Below are 27,840 nucleotides of genomic sequence, written 5' to 3' on the forward strand. Positions count from 1 at the left end.
ATTGGCCAAGAATTGGCCTTGCTGTAAAAAATTGCAATTACATGCACCTGTCAAAAATTGGTCTTTGGGTGTTAATTGTGCCCATGAAACCTATAGCTAAAACATTCTTCCAGATGAAATGATTGAACACCCTCAAAGCTAGGCAGCCTCGAAGTCTGGCAGAGATTCCAAATCCCAAAAAGACTTAATCAGTGACATCGGCATCAGGGGCTTCATAGCTGGTAATCCAGGACTGATTCATTTTTATAAAAGTCCAACGGTCCATGGAGTCTGTGGACAGACACGTTCTATGATCAGTAACGAAACCTCCTGCAGTACTGAATGCCCATTCTGAAAGCATGCTGGATGCAGGGCAGCCCAACAACTCAATAGCATACTGGGCAAGTTCTGGCCAGTGGTCTATTCTCATGACCCAGTAAGCCAGTGGATCGTCAGCTGGAAAGCTCTCCATCTCTGTTTTGGCCCAGAGGTAATCGCCCACCATGTGATGCAAACGCTGCCAATGGAATGTGGAAGCTAACAGCCCTGGGCGGTGGGGACTAAAAAAATTCCAAAATGGCTCAGTTAGGCAGACACTTTCTTCAACGCTCCTCTCTTGACCGACAAAATACTCAAATGGCGTTTTCAACCACACTGTAACCTACTTGAGTCAGGAAAAACATTCAATAAAATCCTCTTTAATGTGTCCTAAAGAGATTTTATCTTCTGCACTCTCTGTGGGGACGGGATGAGTTCTGAGACCTTCCCCTTATAACGGTGGTCAAGGAGGGTTGCCAACCAGTAATCATCCATCTCTTTATGCCATGTATTCTTGGGTCCTTTCGCAGGCTTTGAAGCATGAGGTTGCCCATGAGCCTCAGATTTGCAGAGGCTTGAGAAGCAGACTCCTCGGGGGTCACTCAGGGTGACAGCATCTGGAACTTCCTCCTCCCAGTCACGTATTACTCCCACGGGTCCTGGGGTTGGAAAGCCATCGCTTATAGATTGACGCATGTCTTCCTCTTCTTCGAAGCCTATGTAGGAATCCTCCTCCTCATCTTCCTCCACTCCCTGCTCCTGTGTGTTCTGTGACATAGGAATTATGGTTTATGGATAAAGTGGGCCTTGAGAGGAAAGCAAGTCCCTCTCTTCCTGCTGCTGTTCTACCTCCAGGGCCCTGTCCATAATGCAATGCAGAGTCTGGTCCAGCAGGCACACAACAGGGATTGTGTCACTGATTCATGCACTGTCACTACTCACCATCCTTGCGGCCTCCTCAAATGGTGACAATACAGTGCACGCATTCTTAATTATCAGTCACTGGCGTAAGGAAAAAAAGTACTGGCATAGATACTCTGTACTCTGTAGTCATGGCCCTCTGCTGCAGGTATAGCCGCTGCAGCATAGCCAAAGTCGAGTTCCACCTGGTGGGCATGTCACAAATCAGGCGGTTTAAGGTCAAGTGGAATTCCCGCTAAATTTCAGCCAACTGAGCACTGTGTATAACCACCTGAAATGGCTACAGACTCTTCTGGCCTGTTTTAGAAACATCTTGCAACCCTGGGTACATACTTAGGAAATGCTGCACCACCAAATTGAGGACATGTGCCAGGCATGGCACAAGTGTCAACTTTCCCTGTCTAAGGGCTGACCGGCGGTTTGAGCCATTATCGGCCACCACCATTCCTGGCTCCAGCTGGCGTGGTGTGGACCACCTCTGGGCCTGTCCCTGCAGAGCTGCAAGAATCTCTGTTCCAGTTCACTCGTCTGTTATGTCCCATGGCTGGGCTCAGCTGGTACTCGGGAAGTAACCCTCACTGTGAATGTGTTTCTTACTGTATGGCCCTGGTAGCTATACTAGCTGTAGTGGGTTATTAAGGTAACAGTCTGGAGTCCTCTCCAGTATAGCGCACAGACAGCTTTGTCACACAGCTTCACCCTAATCCCTTGTACACACGGTCGGAGATCGACAACCAAATCTTTTTTTTTGTCAGACGGATCTTGTCCGAAACTGTTGCATACACACAGTCGGACGAAGTTGTCGGAAAATCCAATCGTTCAGAACGTGATGACGTTATTTCGTTACGACGGGACTACATTCAGGCTAGTAGTCAATAGCTTTGGTGTAGGAATTTGATCTGACCATGCGTGGCACTTTGTCCAATCGGAATTCTCTACACATGATCGGAGTATGTCCGATCGGACCAGTTTGTCAGAAAATATTTCCAGCAAGTTGGAAAATTTGGTCCGACGGATATTCCGACGGAAACAGTCCGATGCATACCACACACAGTCGGATTATCCAACAAAACGGTCCGATAGGACACATTCCGACGGATTCTCCGACCGTGTGTACAAGGGCTTACATGTACACTACAGAGTGCATAACTGGAGGAATCGACATTTGACATTGCTGATATAACATCTAACCCTATCTGTTACATGTTTCTGTTTTCATTATAACCACTGCCATCTGTTTTTGACTGTTAAACTGTATCATCTTGAAAATAAATAAAGGAATTACAAAAAAAAGAATCTCTACTCCGGTATGGTTCCTATCCCCTAAAAACACCAGATGAAACACTGCATGGCACCTTTTAGCTTGGCTCATGGAATTGCCCTTTGAACGCTTAGGGGGTACCTGATGTTCATAGGACAATTCTGCAGAGGAGGGAATGGCGGTGGCGGAGGAGGAGGAGGGGGGGGGGTAGAGCTCCCAGGTCTGGCACCATCACGACCAGTTGTATAGAGATATAGGGGCACAACAAGCTGCAGTACCGAGCCCTGTCCTGTGTCCTTCCGAGTTGCAAGCAGCATTACCCAGTGTGCTGTGAACTAAATATATCGTCCCTGCCCATGCTTGCTGGACGACGTCTCAGCAGTAAAGTGGATTTTACGGATGACTGCCTTGCCCAATGATGGCAGAACATTCCCTTCCACGTGATGGTAGAGAGATGGAACGGCCTTACGTGAAAAGTAGTAGCGACTAGGAACCTGCCATTGTGGTACAGCACATTGTGCGAATTCACAGAAGGGGGCAGAATCCACCAGGCTGAAAGGCAGAAGTTGGAGAGCCAACAGCTTTGACAAGCTTGCATTTTGATGCTGGGCATTTGGGTGGCAGGGACCTTTTTTTTCCACTGCAGCAGTTGGGGCAGAGACATTTTCTGGCTACAGTCTACAGCTGGTGGTGTGCTGCTGGCAGATGTGCTGCTAGAGCCTGGGACACCCTGTGCTATACCATCATCTCTGTCAGTGAAGGCTGCTGAGAGGTAAAGACTCGGTATAGCAGGGGCAGACTGAAGTGGGTAAGGAGGAGGAGGGACAGATTTGTGTGGCTTAGGCATGTGGTACCCAAATGGTTGGTGTTTTTGCCACGTTTGATGTGCCTGAGGCACAGTTTGCCGATAAAAACAGTGTGATCTGCTGTAGAGGTGCTGAAAAAGACCAAGACAGCTGGGGGGAGTGGGCCGGGAGATAACAGCTGCAGAATGTGATGGAATAGAGTGGCTGCTCTCTACTCTTTCTTGATGTTGGCCTCCTTGGGGTTGTGTCGCTTCACCTTCAGTTTCCTCCTCTGCTCTATCTGGCACCCAAGTCACATCCGTGACCTCATCATCGTCATCATTATGTCCATCTCCTCCATCTTCATCATTAGCATTGGAGACAACTTGGCAATACACTGTGGCTTGGGGAACATGAATGCCAATTTGTCTACCAGTGTTCCTCCCTCTCTCTAGGCTCATGTTCCTGTCATCCTTAACCTCAGAACCAACATCTGAATCCAGTAATGGCTGGGCATCATCAAGGAGCAAGTGGCTAAAGCTGTGGTCAAATAACTCAGATGACTCCTTAATGGCTGATGTTGAGGCTATGGCAGGAATAGATGTGGATAAGGAGGCAGATTTATTTACTCTGGCAAATGCAAGGGTCTGCACACTTGTCTCTGCTTGCGTGACAGAGGATGAGGAGGATGAGGAAGGTTTAGTAAGCCAATGAGGAAACAATGCCAAACAATATCGCGTTAAACTGGCAGTAATGCACACAAAATGATATGGCGTTAAACTGGCAGCAGCGCACACAAAATTATATGGTGTTAAACTGGCAGTAACACACGCAAAACTATATGGAGTTAAACTGGCAATAACGCACACAGAAGTAAATAGCGTTAAACTGGCAGTAATGCACAAAGCTATATGGTGTTAAATTGGTAGTAAAGCACACAAAACCATATGGCATTAAACTGGCAGTAACGCAAGCAAAACTATATGGCGTTAAACTGGCAGTAACACACACAGAAGTAAATGGCGTTAAACTGGCAGTAACGCACACAGAAGTTAATGACGTTAAACTGGCAGTAAAGCAATCAAGTAGATGTGCTCAACTACACTGAAGCTATCTGAACTGTCCCTACTCTAGCTATACACTAATGTCAAGATTACTGACACGGTCTCACTGAAATTATATGAGCTGTCCTTACTCCACACTAACGTATGTATGAATGATACGGTCTCACTACACTACAGTGAAACTATCTGAGCTGTCCCTACTCTAGCTGCACACTATGCAAAGCTGAATGATTTTCCTTCTCATTACACTCACACTATCCCTAGACTGACACTAAAATAATATTCTACAATGGCAATTGAAGCAAAATAGCACAGTATAGCACACTAACTAACTGAAAGCACTGAACAGAGCCCTGTTCTATCTCTGCCACAACTGCCAGGAAATTGTTCGTAATGCAAAGAAAAACCCACAAATAACTTCATGTGAAATACAGGACTCTCTGAAAACATGTGGTGTGGCTGTTTCAAAATGCACAATAAGGAAGCACTTGAAGAAAGATTGGCTGCATGGTCGAGTCTCCAGAAGAAAACCATTACTACACAAATGGCACAAAGTATCCCGCTTACAATACACCAAACAGCACAGAGATAAGTCTCAAACCTTCTGGCACAAAGTAATTTGGAGTGATGAGACCAAACTTTAGCTTTTTGCCCACAACCATAAATGCTACATTTGGAGAGGAGTCAAGAAGGCCTATGATGAAAGGTACACCATTCCTACTGTGAAACACGGGAGGTGGATCGCTGATGTTTTGGGGATGTGTGAGCTACCAAGGCACAGGAAATTTGGTCAAAATTGATGGCAAGATGAATGCAGTAAGTTATCAAAAAATACTGGATGAACAATTAGATCTATCATGACAATGATCCAAAACACAAGGCCAAGTCGACCTGTCATTGGCTACAGCAGAATAAAGTGAAGGTTCTGGAGTGGCCATCTAGGTCTCCTGACCTCAATATCATTGAGCCACTCTGGGGAGATCTCAAGGGTGCAGTTCATGCAAGACAGCCCAAGAATGTACTGTAACTAGAGGCTTTTTGCCAAGAGGAATGAGCAGCTTTACCATCTGAGAAGATAAAGAGCCTCATCCACTTGTACTCGGAGTCAATCTGTGGATAGTAAAGGAAAGGAACAAAGAGCAACAAAGAACATAGACCTGAAGTGTGCCGGGGTCATTTGTTCAGTATGCCTAAAAGGGGGCATACCCAAGTATGAAATATAATGAATGAAATGACAGAAAAGGGGAATGGGCGGGTGGGACACGAGATCCAGCGACCACGAGGGGAGGAGGGAAAGGAGGGCAGGCTTTAACCAGCCTGACTTCTCCCACAAACACAGGCTGACCTGCAGTCAGCCTTACACTTGTACTCCGAGTCAATCTGTGGATAGTAAAGGAAAGGAACAAAGAGCAACAAAGAACATAGACCTGAAGTGTGCCAGGGTCACGTGGTCAGTATGCCTAAAAGGGGGCAAAAATAAACACAGTAGGATGAAAGCTACCAACCAGACTTATTACATACTGAATTAACGCATGGCCTGACAAAATTTGACAAATGCTTGCAGTATCACAAAAAGTGGCCTTGTGCTATGCCCAGAGAAAACAAGACGACCCACACCTACTCAACTACCAAATAATAAGGGCTGGGGCCCCCTGGTGCAAAGTCGCAAAAGCTACTCCTGACCTGAAAGAAATAGCCAAAATATGCTTAAGGTCCAGACCCTGTTTGGCCAACAAGGGGGCGACAATGAAGTAGGCATATGGCTGCGGAGAAGGGATCATCAGGAAAGGCAACAAAGGAGCATCCCAGGGTTTGACGAAAGTAGTACCGACAAGCTGGTTTAACTGACGCTGGGCCCCCCGCCTTTCCAGGCTCCGAGAAGTTGATGATTGTGCCGACCCCCTATTGCTGCGCCATGCGAGCATGCAAATGTAATAGAAAAGGCCGGAGAACCAAACCAGTTGATTGGCCAAAAATAGGCGAAACCCTGGGTCAGAAGCGCAACTCTCCTACCAGCTATGTGCTGCCTTGAGCTCCAAGCTAATAACCAACGCAAAAGGAGACCTGACCACGTAAGATATGTCACAAAGAAAATGACCCACAATGGGAAGACTGCTGAGCACAGCTACTCTTCTGGATCACCTGAGGATGGCTTAAAAGAGTGCGCAGAAAATAAAGGAAAGCCTGTCAGAGGCTTTCAACAAACATTAAATATTGAGTCTCCACCAGATGCGCCCCGAAAATGCTATGGGCCGATACGATCTGGAAGAGGCAAAAAAAAAAAACAAAAGCAAATAGGGACCGGATAAAACCCATCAGGACTTAGGCCGCGTACACACGGGCGGACTGTTCGCCCAACCTTGTTCGGCAAACAGTTTCATCAAACAGTCCGCTCAAAATTTGCATGAGCGGACTTGCCCACACACGAGCGGACTGTTTGACGAACAAGGTTGGGCAAACAGTTCGCTCAACTTTTGAAATGAACGGACTCGCCCACGTAAGGCGGAGGCAAGTCCGCCCATTTCGAGCGCGTGTACAGGTAGGCGGGGCCCGCGAAGGAGACGTCGCGGGCTCCGCCGCCTGGAATGGGCTTAAAGGGGAACCCCAACGCCGAAAAAAATCGGCGTGGGGGTTCCCCCCAAGTCCACACCAGACCCTTGTCCGAGCACGCTACCCGGCCGGCCAGGAAAGGGGGGCGAGCGAGCGCGCCCCCCCTCCTGAGCCGTACCAGGCCGCGTGCCCTCAACATGGGAGGGTGCCTTGGGGAAGGGGGGGGCCGCGCGGCCCCCCCACCCCAAAGCACCTTGTCCCCATGTTGATGAGGACAAGGGCCTCTTCCCGACAACCCTGGCCGTTGGTTGTCGGGGTCTGCGGGCGGGGGGCTTATCGGAATCCGGGAGCCCCCTTTAAGAAGGGGGCCCCCGGATACCGGCCCCCCACCCTATGTGAATGAGTATGGGGTACAATGTACCCCTACCCATTCACCTGTGAAATAAAGTACAAATAAAAACACAACACAGGGGGAAAAAATATTTTATTGCACAGCCGGGGGTCTTCCGTCTTCGGGGGTCTTCTCGCCGGACTCCTCCGCTATGTGTGTGTAGCTCTTTTGCCAGCGGAGGAGTCCGGCTTTCTTCCTCCCCGCCGCCGGCCTCTTCTCCCGACTTCGGGGGTCTTGTCCCCCTCTTCGGTTCTTCTGCCGGGCCACCGCGCCTGGTCCGGTGGCCCGGTCTTCTGTCGCCGTCTTCCGTTCTTCTGTCGCCGCCTTCGGTTCTTCTGCCGGGCCACCGCGCCTTCTTGTAGCTCTTTTACAGGCGGTGGCCCGGTCTTCTGTCGCCGTCGCCGCCTTCCGTTCTTGTTCTTCTTGTTCTTCTCCAGGCGATGTTGACACGTCGCTCCCTCCGGCCGGAATGCCAGAGCCGCCCTGCGCTGTGACTTATATAGTGACAATGGGGCGGGGTCACATGGTATATGTCACATGGGTTGATGTCACATGGTGACCCCGCCCCCTTACGATGTCATAGTCCCCATGTGACATCAACCCATGTGACCAACCCATGTGACATATACCATGTGACCCCGCCCCATTGTCACTATATAAGTGACCGCACAGCGCGTCCCCGGCATTCCGGCCGGAGAGCTCGTCGAGTCAACATCTCCAGGAGAAGAACAAGAAGAACAAGAAGAAGAACACGAACGGAAGGCGGCGACGGCGACAGAAGACCGGGCCACCGCCTGTAAAAGAGCTACAAGAAGGCGCGGTGGCCCGGCAGAAGAACCGAAGGCGGCGACAGAAGAACGGAAGACGGCGACAGAAGACCGGGCCACCGGACCAGGCGCGGTGGCCCGGCAGAAGAACCGAAGAGGGGGACAAGACCCCCGAAGTCGGGAGAAGAGGCCGGCGGCGGGGAGGAAGAAAGCCGGACTCCTCCGCTGGCAAAAGAGCTACACACACATAGCGGAGGAGTCCGGCGAGAAGACCCCCGAAGACGGAAGACCCCCGGCTGTGCAATAAAATATTTTTTCCCCCTGTGTTGTGTTTTTATTTGTACTTTATTTCACAGGTGAATGGGTAGGGGTACATTGTACCCCATACTCATTCACATAGGGTGGGGGGCCGGTATCCGGGGGCCCCCTTCTTAAAGGGGGCTCCCGGATTCCGATAAGCCCCCCGCCCGCAGACCCCGACAACCAACGGCCAGGGTTGTCGGGAAGAGGCCCTTGTCCTCATCAACATGGGGACAAGGTGCTTTGGGGTGGGGGGGCCGCGCGGCCCCCCCCTTCCCCAAGGCACCCCCCCATGTTGAGGGCACGCGGCCTGGTACGGCTCAGGAGGGGGGGCGCGCTCGCTCGCCCCCCTTTCCTGGCCGGCCGGGTAGCGTGCTCGGACAAGGGTCTGGTGTGGACTTGGGGGGAACCCCCACGCCGATTTTTTTCGGCGTTGGGGTTCCCCTTTAAGCCCATTCCAGGCGGCGGAGCCCGCGACGTCTCCCTCGCGGGCCCCGCCTACCTGTACACGCGCTCGAAATGGGCGGACTTTCCGAGCGGGAACAGTCCGCTCATTTCGAAAGTACAGCGGACAAGCCCACACACGGGCGGACTGTTCGCTCAAACACAGTTTCAGCGGACAGTTTTTCGGAATTTCCGAAAGACTTTGTCCGTCCAACTGTCCGCTGAAACTGTCCGCTGAAAGCCCACACACGAGCGGATTGTCCGCCCAAACACTGTTCAGCGGACAAGGTTGGGCGAACAGTCCGCCCGTGTGTACGCGGCCTTAGGGAAACCTAGCCCGGAAAGCCTGGAAAACATCCCAAGGAGTATCATGAGCCTACCTGGTATGCAAAATAAAATCTAAATGATCAAGGCTGCTGCGTGACGCCAGCATATGCAACCGAGACCTGGGCCTACTAGTACTGGCCTAGACACCGAGAGGGTTCCGGAATCCCCAAAAAAGGCAAATGAGAGAAACCTGGGAAAACTAGAGAAACCTGAGAAAACGAGAGAATCCTGGGAAAAATGAGAGAAACCTGTAGAAAACTAGCGAAACCTGTAGAAAACTAGCTAAACCTGGAAAAACGAGAGAAACATGAAAAACGTGAGATGGCATAGAAACAAAAGCATGAGAACCATAAATTGCACGAGAACCATAAATTGCATGAGAAACGTGAGATTGGAACGAAATATATAAGCAGCGTAAGAAACAGATGAGGAGACTTGCCACTGAACAAGCCAATTAAAAACGATAACCTCAATCCGTTAAACCCATAGACGTGATGGGTAACCTGCAGTGGAAAAACATAGACAACCCAGCTGTGTGAAAATGACCAAAGAACATAACAGACAACCAGCCCATGACAAAACAATACCCCTGGTACCTGACAAGTATAAGGATGTGGGTGCAGAAATGACAAGACCAACAGCGCATGAATGTGAACCTAATGACAACACCACCCTACTGTATGCAGTAAGTGAGCCCAAGCAACCTGCAGCGCCAAGACAGGAAGTTAAAAACGAACACTCAGGGCTAAGGTACCCACAGTTTGTGGTGGGTAGTAGTAAAGGTGTAATGGTGAAAGTGCGCTTATGACGTATGGACTACAGGCTTGAAGATTGTGGGATGACAATCAATTAAAAACGAAACCTCAGCCCGTATGGATCTGTAGACGTGACAGATCCTGGATGTAAACACTAGCTAAACGGAAATGGAGCGAATGAAAGGCAACGACATGAAACAAGAGAAAACATGGGAAATGAGAGAAAACATGGGAAATGAGAGAAAACACGGAAACAAGAGAAAACGCGGGAAACAAGAGAAAACACGGGAAACGTAAGAAACACGGGAAACAAAAGAAACATGGGAAACGTAACACGGGAAATGCAACACGGGAAACGTAACACGGAAAACGTAACATGGAAAACGTAACATGGAAAACGTAAGAAACATGGGAAAACCGGGAATTGGCATGAGAAGCGAAAATTTATGAGAAACTATAACTTGCATAAGAAACGCTGATTGCATGAGAAATGTAAATTGCATGAGAAACGTAAATTACATGAAAAAAAAAAGAAAACTTAATTTGCATGAGAAACTATAACTTGCAAGAAAACCGTAAATTGCATGAAAACATAGATTGCATGAGAAACCGTAACTGCATGAGAAACGTAAATAGTATGAGAAACCGTAACTGCAAGAGAAACTGTAATTGTATGAAAAATCTCAACTGCAACTGCATGAGCAACTGCAACTGCATGAGAAACTATCGTTTGCAAGAAAACCGTAAATTGTGTGAGAAACGTAAATAGCATGAAAACCGTAAAATTACATGAAATCGTAAATTGCATGAAACTGTAAATTGCATGAACACTGTAACTGCATGAGAAACTATAATTGCATGAAAACCGTAAACTGCGTGAGAGACATAAATTCCATGAAATCCGTAAATTCCATGAAAACCGAAAATTACACGAAAAACTGAAAATTCCATGAGAAAAGATAACTTGCAAGAAAACCGTAATTGCATGAAAAACCGTAAATTGCATGAGAAAATATAAATTGCATTAGAAACGTAAATTGCATGAGAAATGTAAATTGCATGAGAAACTGTAACTGAATGAGACCATACCTACCTGGAACCCCACCCCCCATGGAAAATGCGCCATTACACCATAACACAGGTATTCCCTGTATGATTCCCTGACCAAACCCCAAACTGCAAGTAACTATTCCATGCATGGTCACATGTGAACAACTGTGGAGTCTGTCCTTGATTTTCATGGCTGACTGGTTGAAGCTCATGATTGTATCGGCCACACACTTGCTGCAGAGGAGCGCCAGCAGGAGACCCTAGCCCAGCTCACAACATACATCAAATCCCTGCCCCGGACAGCCCCTAGGTGTGACAATGCAAATAGGCCCAGCTTCCAACGAACTCTAGAGCCCTTCCCCCCCTCCCATATGCTCCTCATACTGTATGGGAGTGGTGGCATGCAGAGAAAACCCCCCTCCCCTTTATGCTGGTGTACTTGGGAGAAAGAGGCAGGACGGACGCCCCCCCTTTTATCCCCGGCGTGAGCACAGGCGAACGTCAGCGGGGCCCCCCCGAAATGCCGGATGGCACATTCCAATGTGGGCAGGCAGCACAGAGAGAAGCGGGTGGCCAAACACACCCCCCCACCCGGTGTGGGCACGAGAGAACGGGCGGCCGGACACCCCCCCCGGCGTGAGCACTGGGAGAACAGGCGGCCGGACACACCCCCCCGGCTTGAGTATCGAAAGAATGGGCGGCCGGACCCAACCCCCCTCCCGGCATCACCCCCGGGAGAAGTGGGCGGACGGCCCTCCAACAAGGAACTAAAACAAGGAGAGGGGAGCTGGCGGGCGGGTGGCCGAACACCCCCGTGAGCACCGGGAGAAGCGGCGGGTAGGCGGATGGACGGCCCCCAGTATCAGATAACCAGTTAGGTGGGCAGGCGGACGGTCTCCCCGGAGGCGCCCAGCGTGAGCACCGAGAGAGGAACCGCCACCACGATTGCCGCCGACTTGCCGTGCATACCCGGAAATGACGTCACGAGATCCAGCGACCACGAGGGGAGGAGGGAAAGGAGGGCAGGCTTTAAGCTGCCTGACTCCTCCTACAAACCTCCTACAATCACAGGCTGACCTGCGGTCAGCCTTACACAAATACCACAAAAGTCTTTAAGCTGTCGTTGATGTTAAAGGGGGCAATACATGGTATTAAAAACTGCGGTATGTATCAGGGTCATTTGGGTAGTTTCTATTGACATTATGATTTAACCACTTGCCGCCCGCCCTATTACAAATTGACGGCGGCAAAGTGGTTTCATTATCCTAACCGGACGTCATATGACGTGATTAGGATAATGAGCCGCTGCGCGCCCCCGGGGGCGCGCATCGCGGCGATCGTTGTTGTGGGGTGTCAGTCTGACACCCGGCAACTACGATCTCGGTAAAGAGTCTCCGACGGAGACTCTTTACCATGTGATCAGCCGTGTCCAATCACGGCTGATCACAGTGTAAATGGGAAGAGCCGGTGATCGGCTTTCCCTCACTCGCGTCTGTCAGACGCGAGTAGAGGAGAGCCGATCGGCTGCTCCTCTGACAGGGGGGGTCTGTGCTGATCGATTATCAGCACAGCCCCCCCGAGGATGCCCACACTGGACCACCAGGGACACCACTAGACCACCAGGGAAAAGGTAATAAAAATCCATAATCCTCCCTAGACCACCAGGGTGCCAGTCAGCACAATGGGTGCCAATCAGTGCCCATAATGGATGCCAATCAGTGGCCACAATGGGCATCACTGATTGGCATGCATTATTGTTTGGCACTGATTGGCATCCATTACTATAACACCGATGCCGCCTATGAGTGCCCACCTGTGCCGCCTATGAGTGCCCACCTGTGCCGCCTGAGTGCCCACCTGTGCCGCCTGAGTGCCCACCTGTGCCGCCTATCCGTGCCCACCTGTGCCGCCTATCCCTGCCCACCTGTGCCACCTATCTATGCCCACCTGTGCCGCCTATCTATGCCCACCTGTGCCGCCTATCCATGCCCACCTGTGCCGCCTATCCATGCCCATCCGTGCCGCCCATCCGTGCCAGCTATCAGTGCCAATTTGTGCCACCTATCAGTGTCCGTCCGTGTCGCCCATCCGTGTCGCCCATCCGTGTCGCTCATCAGTGCCGCCTATCAGTGCCACTTCATTGGTGCCACATTGGTGCCCATCAGTGCCACCTTATCAGTGCCCATCAGTGTAGCCCCATCAGTGCCCATCAGTGAAGGAGAAAACGTACTTATTTACAAAGTTTTGAAACTGAAACAAAAAAAAACATTTTTTTTTTCAAAATTTTCGGTTATTTTTTTATTTGTAGCGCAAAAAATAAAAACCGTAGAGGTGATCAAATACCACCAAAAGAAAGCTCTGTTTGTGGGAAAAAAATGATAAAAATTTCATTTGGGTACAGTGTAGCATGACCGCGCAATTGTCATTCAAAGTGCGACAGCGCTGAAAGCTCAAAATTGGTCTGGGCAGGAAGGTGTTTAAGTGCCCGGTATTGAAGTGGTTAAAAAGAGTTTCAGCTTCAGCCAAACACTAACTATGAGTGAAAGGAAAGTTTTTGTGGATTACCCTGCAGGCGCCTGGGCTGGGGACACCATTAATAAAGCTTGAAAAGAAACAGGGAAACATTCTTTTAACTGGGAAAATAAGAGACTGTCCCCTGAAACCAGGGACATCTAGTCAGCTTAGGGCCGGTTCACACTGCGACGCGAGGCGAGGCGACACGGCTCGCCTCGCCTCGCTCCCGCAAGTCGCCCCCATTCAGTACTATGGAACCGTTCTGAGAGGAGCGACTCGAGTCGCTCCGACTCAGAAAAAAGGTTCCTGTACTACTTCGGGGCGACTTCGGGGGCGACTTGCATTGACTTCTATGCAGAAGTCCTCTGCAAGTCGCCGCTGAGCTCCCCGCAAGTCTCCGACTTACCTCGCCGCGGCTCGCTGTGTGAACCGGCCCTTACTGTGCATGCCCTCTTGCAGCCATGTACATGAGCCCTAAAAGTTTTTTTCATTTGAAAGCAGCCACACCCTCAGTAAAAAAGTCTGTCTTCTGTCAGCAAGCTGCGGGTAAAGGCCCTTGCTCTTTAAATGCTTCAGTAGTCTCTCTGCAAAGGTCCAACATGCTCCCTGTTGGATCAGACCTAAAGGTCTGTAATCAGCATGTGGCTAGGTGCAATGTGGTGTGGCAGCAGTAAATACTCAGAGTCCGATTACAGATAACTCAAATTGCATTAATGCAGAGTCCAACAATTCACATCAAATCCAGTGGGAGGGCACCTGGAAAACTCACAGTATTTAAGGGCTACATGTAGCAAAGCAGGTCTCAGATGTGCCAACAGATTCTGTCTTGAGGAGCGAAATGCGGCCTGGCCGGTCTGTACCAAAATGGGGAGAGTCCCAACAAGGATGGTGTGTCCTTATCTTTTCCCTACTTGTCTGGGACCTGCCACTAATCATTGTCCTTGTCAGATAGGTGACCTGTTCCTATACTGTCCACAAGTGAAATGTGCACCAAGATCGAAGCCAGAGTCTTAAATATGCCTAACCTAAGATGGTCGCCAAAATCATATGGGGGGGGGCGTGGCTTGCCGCGAGCGAAGATGGCAGCATAACTCCTGAGCTCCTTCACACCACAGCTCACCATTAGCCCTGAGAGAGAGAAATACCCCTTCAACACCACCCCGGATGATGGGTACTGCATCCAGGAACTCTTCTACCTCCAGATCGAGATCCCCGAGGGAACATCCCAGCCGAGGAACGCGGAATATCGCTGATCTGTTCAGATCACAGAGATCCAACATGGCGACGAGCACCTCAGCTCCCTCACGAGATGGGATACTACTAACTCCCAACCCTTCTCCTCCCACAACTGCTGCGGCCCAGCCGGATTCCTTGCAATCTCCAAGCCTGCTAGACCTACGCACGGTAGCAGCTGATATCAAAGACACCCTTTTTGCTGCCATAACGGACCTTAAACATGAAATTCAAGCCATTGCGGGAAGGGTGCAGGAAGTAGAGAAAACCACCGCCGTCCATCAAGCGGCAATCTCCACGATGCACCGCTCCATAGATACACATACTGCACAACTGCGGGACGTCCAGCGGCACGTTGAAGACCTGGACAACAGGGGTCGAAGGCATAATCTCCGGGTGAGAGGCCTCCCCGAAAGTGTGGACACCGATCACCTCACCCCGGTGGTTACTGCCCTCTTCAATCAGCTCCTTGATCAACCCAGCCACTCACCCATAGCGATGGAGCGCATCCATCGTGCTCTCCGACCCCGCGGACGCGACACAGAGCCTCCCAGAGACGTGGTTTGCTGTATCTGTGACTTTCAAACCAAAGAAATGATCCTAAAGCAGGCCAGACTGCAACAAGCTCTACAATATGAGGGCCAACGCATATCTATCTACCAAGACCTCTCAGCCATTACACTTCGTAATAGGAGAGACCTGCGCCCCCTCTTAGAAGTCTTAAGGAATAATGGCATCCCCTACCGTTGGCGCTTCCCATTTGGACTTTCAGCCACTCATCAGGGACGATCGGCCATCCTGAGGGTCCCTGAGGAACTGCGCGCCTTCTGCCGCACCTTAGACATACCTCTGGTCTCACTCCCCGACTGGTACGCGGAATTCAAAGGATCTTCGCCCCGCTCGGACTACAGATCTACCGATCGGATGGACACCCAGCCGTCGCCGTACCGAAGACGTCGCTCTCCATCGATCCGACGAATTTCTCCGGAAGCCTACGATCATCTGCGCAGTCCCACTGCTGCGCCAACATCCCGCAGAGCACGCCGTGACCGTTGAAGAAGTGGCTATGTTGAATCCACCGGTCGGATCCTTCCTATACTTGGAATTCAGCTCACGATGCAGTAATTCTTTCCTCTCCTAGTAGACCTCCAGTTTCAGTTTATCCTCACTGCCCAAACCGTTCGGGAAATGCCCATCGTTTAAACGGACGGACTCAGCCTTTGTCCTCAATGGTTACTTACCGACCACGTTATTTCCTACCAATAGGCAGTGTCTTCTACCCAATATTATATTGTTCCAGGCATGTCCCATAACCTATTGGCTCACTACCCATTGTCCTTCCCTCAACCTACCCCCCTTCTAGTCTAAGCCCCTCTATTTTACCCTGATCTTTGAGACAATGCCTCCCTTACCTTCTGCACGCAAAGGTTTCCTCACTGGCTCACAAACAACAATGCAGTGTATTTAGGAAGCTGTATCATGCCCCACAGCATGATTACTGTAAACATACTTATAGTACGTGCTTTCTTTCTCATTGGTTTGTTTACTTATTTTATTGTTTTCACTTCGTTAATGAGATAGTGTATAATTGTTCAAACGCTCATCACATCAGACCTGTTGATATTTGATCCTTTTATTGCTTTGAGGACGAGGGGATGTGATCTCCCACATCAAGCCGGTAAAGCCATACCTAAACCTTTGGCCTAGCCTAGTTATTTCCATCGAAAATTAGTTTGGTCCTCTTACTAGCACTTACTGGAGAGAACCTTTATATGTACCATGTGTCGTCACGGCTTTGATGTGATAATCCCATCCTCCTCCAGCCCTTGGCTACCTCTCAACATGATATGTATCTCTGTTATTGATTTAGCTTATTGGTCTGTTCCTCTAGTTCCTGTTTTACAAAGAAAGGTTTGTAGACATTTATGTTAAGCAAATGTTACCTGAAAACGCCTACCCAATAAGGTATCTCTGCCCCTACATATTTTATACAGGGAACTCAAATTCACTATCAATACTACAAACGGGCACCTCCCCCACCGATAGTGTTTAAACGCTTCAGCCCACGATCTTTTCCACGCGAACTGTAAAAGGGTGACCATTGGTAATATGTCGGCAAACTCTCTATACTTACAACTTAAAGCTGTGGTGTGAGGGTTCTCGCACTTTATATCTTTGTCTTTCGACAATCACCTCCTCCCTAGTGGCTTGTAGGACTGTCCAGTGCTTTCGTACGGGACATACCCTGCAGGCCTCTACCACATTCCAGCCTATACCCCCTTATCTTTGACGCAGGTGAGCGGGTTCTTACCTGCTGCCGGATTACCGTTTACCCCTTCCCCCAAATTTTTTTTTTTTTTTTTTTTTTTTTTTTACTTGCTTACTCTCTCTACTACCCTTTTCCCCGGACGCATCTACATTCACATTTCGATCTCAACACCATGACTACCTCTGGGGATGCAACCAATCTACTCCATCTCAAAATCATATCCTTGAACGCTAAGGGTTTAAATATCCCGGAAAAACGCTCACAACTATTATTAGCCATGCAAAAAAGTGGAGCAGACATACTATTCTTACAAGAAACACACTTCAGATCAGACAATATACCGAAACTCCAGTGCAAATACTACCCCACGGCATACCACTCCACCACCACACTAGCGAAAAAAAAAGGTGTTTCCATCTTACTAGCCCGACATTGCCCTCTCCAGATCACTGACACTCTAGCTGATGATGATGGCAGGTTTCTATTCCTTAAAGGACTCCTCCAAAACAAAATCATATGGGATGGCAGCATCCAACTGGATAGCTATCCCAGTGAGCCAAGAAACCATAAAGGAACCATATTCCTTTTGACTTCTTCTCCCGTGTAATGCCCCTGCGGTTCAGCGCCACCTGCATTTCTACAAGCAGGAAGCATAAGCTTTGCTGAGTGGAGAGCTCTAGTTGATTAGATAGCTATATTCACAGTAACCTGTGTGTTGACACCTCTTTGGTGGGTGTTTATATCTTTGATATTAGTTTTTTTTTCCTGCCTTTGAATTTCTCTATCTTTTTTCTATTACACAATTGTACAGCATTGCCGAATGTTCAGGGATACTTTGGATTTAATTTAACTGAATTCAAGCTATAAGCAGGTGATTTTGGAAAGGGGTAAATCACAGAGCCTTTGGTCAATGCTGAACTTTCACTTTAAAATATTTTATTCAACAAGAGACTGAAAAACTGTCAAATTCTTTCTATCACAATGGATACGATAACTTTACAACTGTTGGATTTTATATTAAACAGCAAAAATATGTATTCCCTTTGCTGTCATTTTCATTTCATCCATCAGAGATGCTTGTGTCATGGGTTGTCACCTCTTTCTTGCCTTTGCATTTAGTTTGATTGGACAGTGTTTTCTCTAAAATCTTTTTTATAGAAGTTTCTGATTGACACCCGTAGTGTAGAAGTAACTCACAATTTCATTGTGTTCTTTTGCGTTGTCCATAAAGTGCATTATCTTTCTGTTCTGAGAAGTCTGCTTTCACGGTAATAAGTACACACATTCTTTTAACTTGAAATGCACTGTGATCCCATCAAATGATAAAAAGAGAGAAATCATCCCATCAAATCATAAGAAAAAAAGAATGGCCAAATTTGTTAAAAAAAAACCTGGAGTGGTGAACTGGCTGATATTTGAATTAAAGCTTGGTTCTAGGCTCCCCAAGGCACAAGGCCCCAGGCGTCCAAAAATGTGATTATATTGTACCATACTAGCCGCAGAACAAGAATCTGAAAATTCTTTTTAGAAAAAATCTTTCTAGGTATCCTTTTTTCTAGGTTCAAATCTGCCATTGCTTTGGTGGCTTGCTGTCATTCAACATAGAAGGGCAAAGAGGCGTGTCAGTGACTGAGCTGTCAGCAGTGATTAACGCTAAAGAGAGACACCATAGGGACGCTAGTGGACAATAGGCCGCTACGGTAGAATTAGGTGTGTGAATTTCTCAATTACCGTGCGGCTGCAAGCTAAACCACATGGCTTTCTAGTAAGCTAAACTATATGCCTTTCCTGTGATTACAGGGACCATTCAACTGTGCTATTTTTTTTTTTTACTGCTCATGGAGCTGGGCTGTAGCTGAATAACAGATGATCTTCAATTGTTTAATAATTCAAAGTTATTTCAGATTCAGTAGTATGGTATTGAGGTAGTTCACTCTCTCCATCATTCTGTCAACCCAAAATATTATTTTATGTGAGAAAAAAGGAAAAAATATAAAGCCTAGTTCCATACAAATGTTTTTGTTAAAATTTTAGACTGTTAAATTAGAGTAGGGAAGGATATTGCTTTCTGTGTCCCCTTTGGGGAGTTTCACCCACACTTCATGTCCCAGTGACAGGATCTAGAGCAGGGGTGTCCAAACTTTTTTCAAAGAGGGCCAGATTTGATGAAGTGAACATGCATGAGGGCCGACCATTTTGCCTGACATTCTTTGAACCATTAAAATTCAGTCTAAGTGTGTTCGTCTGAGCACTAATACACTGCCCAATAAGAATTCTCTTGCCTTTGTGGCTGTGTGTGGTGAAGAGATGAGCTTGGACATGTTACTTGTATATATATATATATATATATATATATATATATATATATATATATATGTGGCTCCAACGAATCCCCGAGAGCCACTCAGGACTAAGGATGAGCTTGGGCGGGTTATTTGGATATACCGTATTTATCTGCATATAACACGCACCTTCACTTTAAGAGGGAAGTTTCCGGATAATACATACATTTTAAATATCACCATTGCCATGAATGCAGCCTCACCATTGCCATAAATGCAGCCTAACCATTGCCATGAATGTAGCCTCAAATGTGCCACGAATGCAGCCTTACCATTGCCATGAATTCAGCCTCTCAATACAGCCTCATCATTGCCATCAGTGCAGCCTGATGGATGCCCATCTGCAGCCTCGGAGGGGACAGGAAGGTGGCGGGACAAGTGCCAGCAGATTACATAAAAGAGAATCTCCTGTTTACACTGTGTCCTCTTTAATACAAAGTCTTGCCTCCTATGAGAGACAGAACAGTCACCCAATGGCAGCCCAGGAGACGGGACATCCTATTACAGGTGCCTCAGAGGAAACAGGAGATTCTCCTGTTTGTAATCTGATGGCGCTTGTCCCGTCCCCTCCCTGTCCCCTCCGGGGCAGCACCGATAAATACATTATATGTCTTTTGTGGCCCTGGGGGCCACAAAAGATATATACTGTATATCCAAATGACCAGGGGGGCCACATTAAACCAGAATGCGGGTCACAATTGGCCACAGGCCGGACTTTGGACATGCCTGATCTAGAGGGATAGAAAGAGAAGGCAAATCTCTCCAATGTAACTAGAGATTACAACAAAAATGTTTCGAAGAGTGAGGAAAGGGTAGATCCTTTGTTGGGTTTTGTTTGTGTTTTTCTTTCCATGTTCCTGCAATTCCCTTCATTTCCTGTTCTGGTGTTACAAAGATTTAAGTAAAGATAAACCTACCCAATGGGGTAAAAAATTCTAATGTGCTCCTACTTTATGGAAAACTTTTTTGAAAATGTTGTCTGGAAATGGGCTGTATAGCTCAACATTTTTACAGTCATTTAGTCTAGGGAGCAGATTTGCCAGAACTCTTACCTACCCGTTTCAGCTGAGCTCACTATAAAAAAAAATGATGTCTACTTTAAAGCTGAACTCCAGGAATTTTTCATTTAGATAAGGTGGGGATTCTGATGTCATCCGCTCCTGCCCTCTGCCTTGTCCAATTGGAGAAAATCCCATTGGAGAAAATCCCATATTCATAGAAAGAAATACAACACATTTGCTGAATAGCAGAAGTACAGGAGCAAACTCCCTATGTTCAGTGTACAGATGGTAAGTTGCTCCAGCAGCACTCAGAAAAGGATAATGCTGTAGCGTAGGCTACTACATTGAATTTACATCCCCAGTGGACCTCTGAATGTGACATATCAATAGATACATAAAACCAAGCTATTCCAATGTAAATATTTAAAATATATAACTCCTGAAGTTCAACTTTAATGTGGACCCAAACCCAAAACCTAAAGATTTACTATCTTATAGAAAACATCTAAGAGATGTTAATTGTCCCACAGTCCCAAAACATGGCCTGTTGGGGGTACTTGAGGAGAGGGTTAAGAACCACTGATCTAAGGCACTGTGCCTCTGACTGATAGTCTCAGAAGATTGGGATTGATATTTGGTGATGTCACAACTGTGCTGCTCACCTTGGTAGAGGGGAAGCTGTACCTGAGGACCTGCAATGCAAGGATCTCCCTACTTCTGCTTCATCAGTTCTATGGATCCGTGCTACCTCCATCTCTACTGCCTCTACCAATATGACAACCTCCACACATAGACACAATACGGAAAAACTTCTATTACCATCCACTAGAGCTCGGATGTATAAACCACCTCTTAAACACATCAAGGCGAGGAAGCCTCCCATCGGGGAGGGCCAGGAAGTAACGTTATCCTGCACAGTGCACCAGAAAGGGACACACCATACACCCGGGGAAGAGCAGGAAGGGACCGCTGATGACTACAGCATTTGAAGCGGGTAACCTAGTACTTTTGATGTCAGCAAACAAGTGGATGTACCTTAGTGCAAGGCATAGAATTTTTTTTAATGCGAGTAGGCAATGTGAAAGTTGTTTTATGACAAAATACGTATTTTTTTTTTTAAGGTTTCATACTATGGCAGTCTTCCACTATTTCTTCCTTGTGTTGCATGAGTCTATATTAATATAACACTAGTGAGTGGAGAGAAAAGGAGTTGATCCAGGTGGCAAGTGGATGGTAATTACCTCCTGTGTAACAAGTGCTTTTTTTACTTACCTGTAGTGGGTGGTCATATAAATCTGGTGAGTTCTCTGTGTTGGTGGTGGAGGATTACTGGAGCACTGTGTTATTTGTTTGCATGTATTCATATATATGTGCATGTAGCGAACAGGAGTGCACTTTAATAGGATCCATGATTATGGACATTAAGGGCATAGAGTCTGAATTAGTTTGGAGACATCTACACTGCTGCACTAATTGTGGGATTTTAATAAATAGACACTGTATTTTATAATATATATATATATATATATATATATATATATATATATATATATATATATATATATATATTTATTTATTTTTTGATAGCACATAGATTTGTATACATGGACCAGTAGCGCTGTATAAAATTGATCGATGCAGTACAGGACATGGCATGAATAGTCAGTAAAGGGGAAAAGTTAAGCTGCAGGGAGCCCACTGGCAATACTAGTCCTTTGCCATCTACCTGACTTCTCTGAGCACTGCTTGTATGTTAAAGATTTTAAAGTGTAACTCTGGTCAAAATAAAAGGCCAATAAAAATGAAACCCTTCGTTGGGTTTTATTGCTCACTTTGAGATTCAGTTGCACTTTCCATCCTGGTTAACATTATCTCTGTAAAATAATGTGAGAGGCATCTAAAGTTTTAGCCTTGTCACTGGAACAGGAGCACAGAGGAAATCTCCCACTAGAAGAGCCTATTCTGGGTGGAACTGTCTTGACTTCCGGGAGATTACTTACTTACAAAAAAAGGTTTTAACCCTTCCTTATTCTGAAAAAAAAGTTTGTCAGAACGTTGTTCCACTTTCAGCTTGTTAATTATATCTCTTGAAAAAATGTCACTTGAAATGTTTAGAAAGTATACAACGGCTTCCATTACCACTTGAATAAACTTGTGTTCGTTAGCCAACACATGCATGTCTGAAGTATGCAGTTGCATATTTAGGAGTACAAGATCATAACATGTCCAAAGAAAAATGTAACATGACCCATGCTTCTCCACAGTCTCTCCTCTGTCAGTCTCCAACTGTCTTGCCTGTCCTAAAATGACTCTTTCACAGTGAGCTCATCTCACTTCATTAACCTCTAAAACATGCGTCTTGGAATCTCCACAACCACCCACCAGCTCAGTCAATTCATCACATAGACTACCTGTGACATCATAGCAAAAATGACAGCTATATAGAAGGAAGATACACAAGACACAAAAAGCAATCAGCGTGTTGTGTAAATCAAAATCGTCAGCAAAATATTTTATGGCATCCAGGAAACTCTGTAGCTGTACTAAAGTCAGAAAATACTGTATAATCACCTGTTTACCATAAATTTAATATACCCTTGAAGCTTAATTTTATAGAATTCTCACAGAATCTAGACAGGACTGCAGGCTCTTTTCACATTATTCATTAATTTCTCTTTTATGCACCAGAGTGGATAGGGGAGAATGCAGTGGGCTCAGAGAAGGTCCTATGCTTAAACCAGTGAACACATTAGTTGGGATATGTGCCACCTGTTGTCCATTCCATCACTCCCCAAAGATACTATCCAAATACAAACTTAAGAAGGTTTTTATTTACATATTACCATCCCCAACTTCCTATGTGACAGTGCTTGGTCCTAGCAATAAATCACACAGGCGGAGAGCACTGCATTGTAAGAAGGAATAAAAAGCAGGCATGTTTGTACATTTCAGGATTTACCTGTACCGCAAACCCCATATGATATTAAGTCATAATTTAATTAAGGGCAATCCTAGACTGCAAGCTTGAATGTGGCACTCTCCATAAACTTGGTCACTGGGGGGAGCTCAAGCCATAGGACCCACTACATCATGGATATGCAATTAGCAGACCTCCAGCTGTTGCAAAACTACAAGTCCCATCATGCCTCGGTCTCTAGGTGTCATGCTTGTGGCTGTCAGAATCTTGCTATGCCTCATGGGACTTGTAGTTTTGGAACAGCTGGAGGTCCGCTAATTGCATATCCCTGCACTACATGATCTTGAATTATTCAAAGCTGGAGCCCCCAAGACACCATAGAGTCGCTAACCAAGTAGGGCAGCACCCGATTCATTCAATTACCTCTTCAGTGCTTGTCACCACTTTTCTTCCCATGCACTTCCCATCTCCTTGTGAGAGAAAATTTCCCTGATGTTAAAAAAAAAAAATGGCCAGACTGGAGGACACTTGCTTAACAAGGGTTCCTTTTCTACTTATTATGTTTCCAACATACAGATTTTCAGTACATGGCAGGCAAAGTTTCCTTAATAACTTCTCCACTAGAAGAAACTGACAGTGCTCATCAAAGTTGGCACAAATGCCTTCATTTGGTCGCTTTACTTTATCTCAGCAACTGAATAACGAGATGGAGGACCTCAACTATGAAGAAAAATTACCTGAATTAAAAAAAGATCAATTAAATGTAATTTATTTTATCTTGAGAGGAGACAATTAACGAGGGGTATGATAACCATGTATAAATACATAAATTGTCCATAGAGTTTACTCATTGAAAAGTTGTTAACCTCAAGTTTATGTCAGGGCAAGTAAAGAACTACTCTAACTACTAATAAAGAATTACTTTATCCAGAAATATTTAAACGTATTTTTTGAGCTTTAAAAAATATGTAAAGATCTATTTACAGGGAGTCCCCGAGTTACAAATCTCCAACTTGTGAACAACTCCTACTTACGAACGGCAGGCAGCGCCGGTGGGCACATCGGAAAACAGCAGAAAACAGTGGAAAACAGCGGAAAACATTGGAAAACGACAGCGGAAAACATCTGAAAACAGCGGAAAACATCGGAAAATGCTGTTCTGCGCATGCGCGTCTGAATTCCGAACAAAACTGAGTCCCACAGTACACAGAACATGGAAATGCAATTATTTTAGTAAATATAAACTGCTAAATACCTTTTCTTATCAACAGTATATAGCAGTCTACTGAATTCTATCAGTTCCTAGTAAAGCTTTTAGGCAGAGTTTTCATTCTCCCCTGATCCTCTGTCTGGACATGTCTGGACAGGGCTGATTGGCCCTGTGCTGATCACATGCACCTTCCCAAGAAAAACAATCTCTCTATCAATTCGCAGCAAACGGAGCATGTGCAGCCCATCCCCTTGCTCTGTGAATATCAGGTTATTATTTTGAGACAGTGGAAGAAGAGGAGGATCAGAGAGACAGGAAATGACAGCCTTTATACACAATGCTAAGGATTAACCACTTAGGTTCCATAGTGTGTATAAGAAGCATGTTTTTCTGCATATACAGACTGATTTTACTGTTGTGGGTTTATTAAAACTTTAAGATTGGCTGGACTGTGGCAATTGGGAGTAGAAAACGTCCAGACATCAGTGTAAATAAACATTGGTGTCAGTGGGAGGAATTGTGCCCCATCATTGGTGTCATTGGGAGCAATTGTGTCCCACCTTTGGTGTCACAGTTTGGAGACCACTGTTCTATGTAGTTGATTCTTCTCAGAGTGCATGTTCCTTTGTGCCACTATCTTTGTTTTGGAAACCAGCTATCACTGTCTGATGGTTCACAACTGGCTCCCTATTGCCCATGTCAGACCATCGCCTACTGTAAGACTACTGTAAGACTGCAGGTGGGATGGGGGTGGAACAAGACAATGTCATTCACACCTAGACAAGGAACAAGAAAGTGTAAGCGGGTACCACCAAAAAAGGTACTCACTCTCTAAGAAAAAAAAAAAACATTGCCATTTCTTTACAGGCGGGGTAGAGGAAATAAAATACCGTATATACTCGAGTATAAGCCGAGATTTTCAGCCTCTTTTTTGAGGCTGAAAGTGCCCCCCTCGGCTTATACTCGAGTCATCGCCATCTGTCTGCCCGAACAGCGTGTCGAGCAGACAGACAGCGGCCATTCTAACTTTCAAAAGCCGCGCCTCCCTGTCTGTGATAGGCGGAAGTCTGTGTTCCGCCTATCACGGACATCCGCTCATCCTCATACTACGGACGAGGATAAGAGGATGTCCGTGATAGGCGGAACACAGACTGCTGGGAAATTGTGTTCCGCCTATCACAGACAGGGAGGCGCGGCATTTGAACAGGGGAATGGGCGCCGACGAAGAGCGGTGATCCTGGGACGGGACCGGACGGAGGCTCGGCTCGGGACGGGACGGGACCGGACGGAGTCTCGGGACGGGACCGGACGGAGTCTCGGGACGGGACGGGACCGGACGGAGGCTCGGGACGGGACGGGACCGGACGGAGGCTCGGGACGGGACGGGACCGGACGGAGGCTCGGGACCGGACGGAGGCTCGGGACACAGGTAGGCTGGACACACAAGGCCACACACACACACACACACACACACACACACACACACACACACACACGGATGGACACACACACACACAGGGATGGATGGATGGACACACACACAGGGATGGATGGATGGATGGACACACACACACACAGGGATGGATGGATGGATGGACACACACACACACAGGGATGGATGGATGGATGGACACACACACACACACAGGGATGGATGGACACACACACACACAGGGATGGATGGATGGATGGACACACACACACAGGGATGGACAGGCATATCTCACCCTCGGCTTATACACGAGTCAATAGGTTTCCCAGTTTTTTGGGGGTAAATTGGGGGCCTCGGCTTATACTCGGGTCGGCCTATACTCGAGTATATACGGTAAGCTGCATTTCATTTTTAGGTGATGTTCCTATTTAGAGCCTTTGCTTAGTTATGGTAAAAAAAAAATCAGCACAAGAGATGGTACTATTTAATGAGAAGTGTCCCTTGTGCTGATGGCTGCAGCCCTAGTTAAAATCTTCCAGCCTCTGCCCCCTCCCTGCCCCCCACTTACACACACCCAAATCAGTAACCTTCCAGTGCTGCACTTGTCAAGAATGATGACTAAGCCCATATTTCGATCCCTCTCCTCCATTTATAGAATCTGTACTATAGATGCCATCAATGAAAATTGCTCTATGAGTGGAGAACAGGTGGATGAATTACATATCTGTCTCCTACATTCAAGTTTTTTTTTTTTTTTTAATTAGGCTTTAAAGAGTAAGTTCACCTTCACAAACAATGAAAAGTCCCTGCTGTAAATTTTTGTTTATGAAAAATCTAAGAAACATAGAACATAATAAAACATATTTACATATACAGTATCTCACAAAAGTGAGTACACCCCTCATATTTTTGTAAATATTTTATTATATCTTTTCATGTGACAACACTGAAGAAATGACACTTTACTACAATGTAAAGTAGTGAGTGTACAGCTTGTATAACAGTGCAAATGTGCTGTCCCCTCAAAATAACTCAACACACAGCCATGAATGTCTAAACCACTGTCAACAAAATTGAGTACACCCCTTAGTGAAAATGTCCAAATTGGGCTGAATTGGCCATTTTCTCTCCCCGGAGTCATGTGACTCATTAATGTTACAATGTCTCAGGTGTGAATGGGGAGCAGGTGAGGATCTGAAAAAAAGAATTTCTGCTCTACATAAAGAAGGCATAGGCTAGTAGAGGATTGCCAAGACCCTGAAACTGAGCTGCAGCATGGTGGCCAAGAATAGGGATGAGCCGAACAAACCCCCCCCCCCCCCGGTTCGGTTCGCATCAGAACTTTCGAACAGACCACAAATTGGTATGAATGTTAGAACCCCATTGAAGCCTATGGGACTCGAACGTTCGAAATAAAAAGTGCTAATTTTAACGGCTAATATGCAAGATACTGTCCTAAAAAGGGTTTGGGGACCTGGCTCCTGCCCCAGGGGACATGGGTCAATGCCTAAAATGTTTTTAAAAATGGCCGTTTTGGCGGGAGCACTGATTTTAATGACGATTAAAGTGAAAAAAAAGTGAAATATTCCATTAAATATCGTGCCTGGGGGGTGTCTATAGTATGCCTGTGAAGTGCCACGTGTTTCCCGTGTTTAGAACAGTCCCTGCACAAAATTACATTTAGCGGAAATAACGTCATTTAACCACTTGAGGACCGCCGTATTGCCATTGTACGTCAGCACAATGGCACAGGCAGGCATAATCACGTACATCTACGTGATTGCCTTCCAGCGGGTGGGGGGTCCCATCGGACCCCCTCCCGCTGGTTACGGCGGTCCGATTCGGTCCAGGAGCGCTCCGTGATGAGGGGATGGCCGTTCGTTTTCGGCCACCCCCTCTGGATCGCTCCTGGCCAATGAGAAGCTTCCTCCCCTGTGTATTGTTTACACAGGAAGGAGGAAGTGATGTCATTCTCCTCGGGGCGGTCTTTTTGACCGGACTACGAGGAGA

The sequence above is a fragment of the Lithobates pipiens genome, unplaced genomic scaffold, assembly GCF_037356315.1.
Source record: "Lithobates pipiens isolate NorthernLeopardFrog02 unplaced genomic scaffold, aLitPip1_a1.2 Scaffold_18, whole genome shotgun sequence".
Lineage (NCBI taxonomy): Eukaryota > Metazoa > Chordata > Amphibia > Anura > Ranidae > Lithobates > Lithobates pipiens.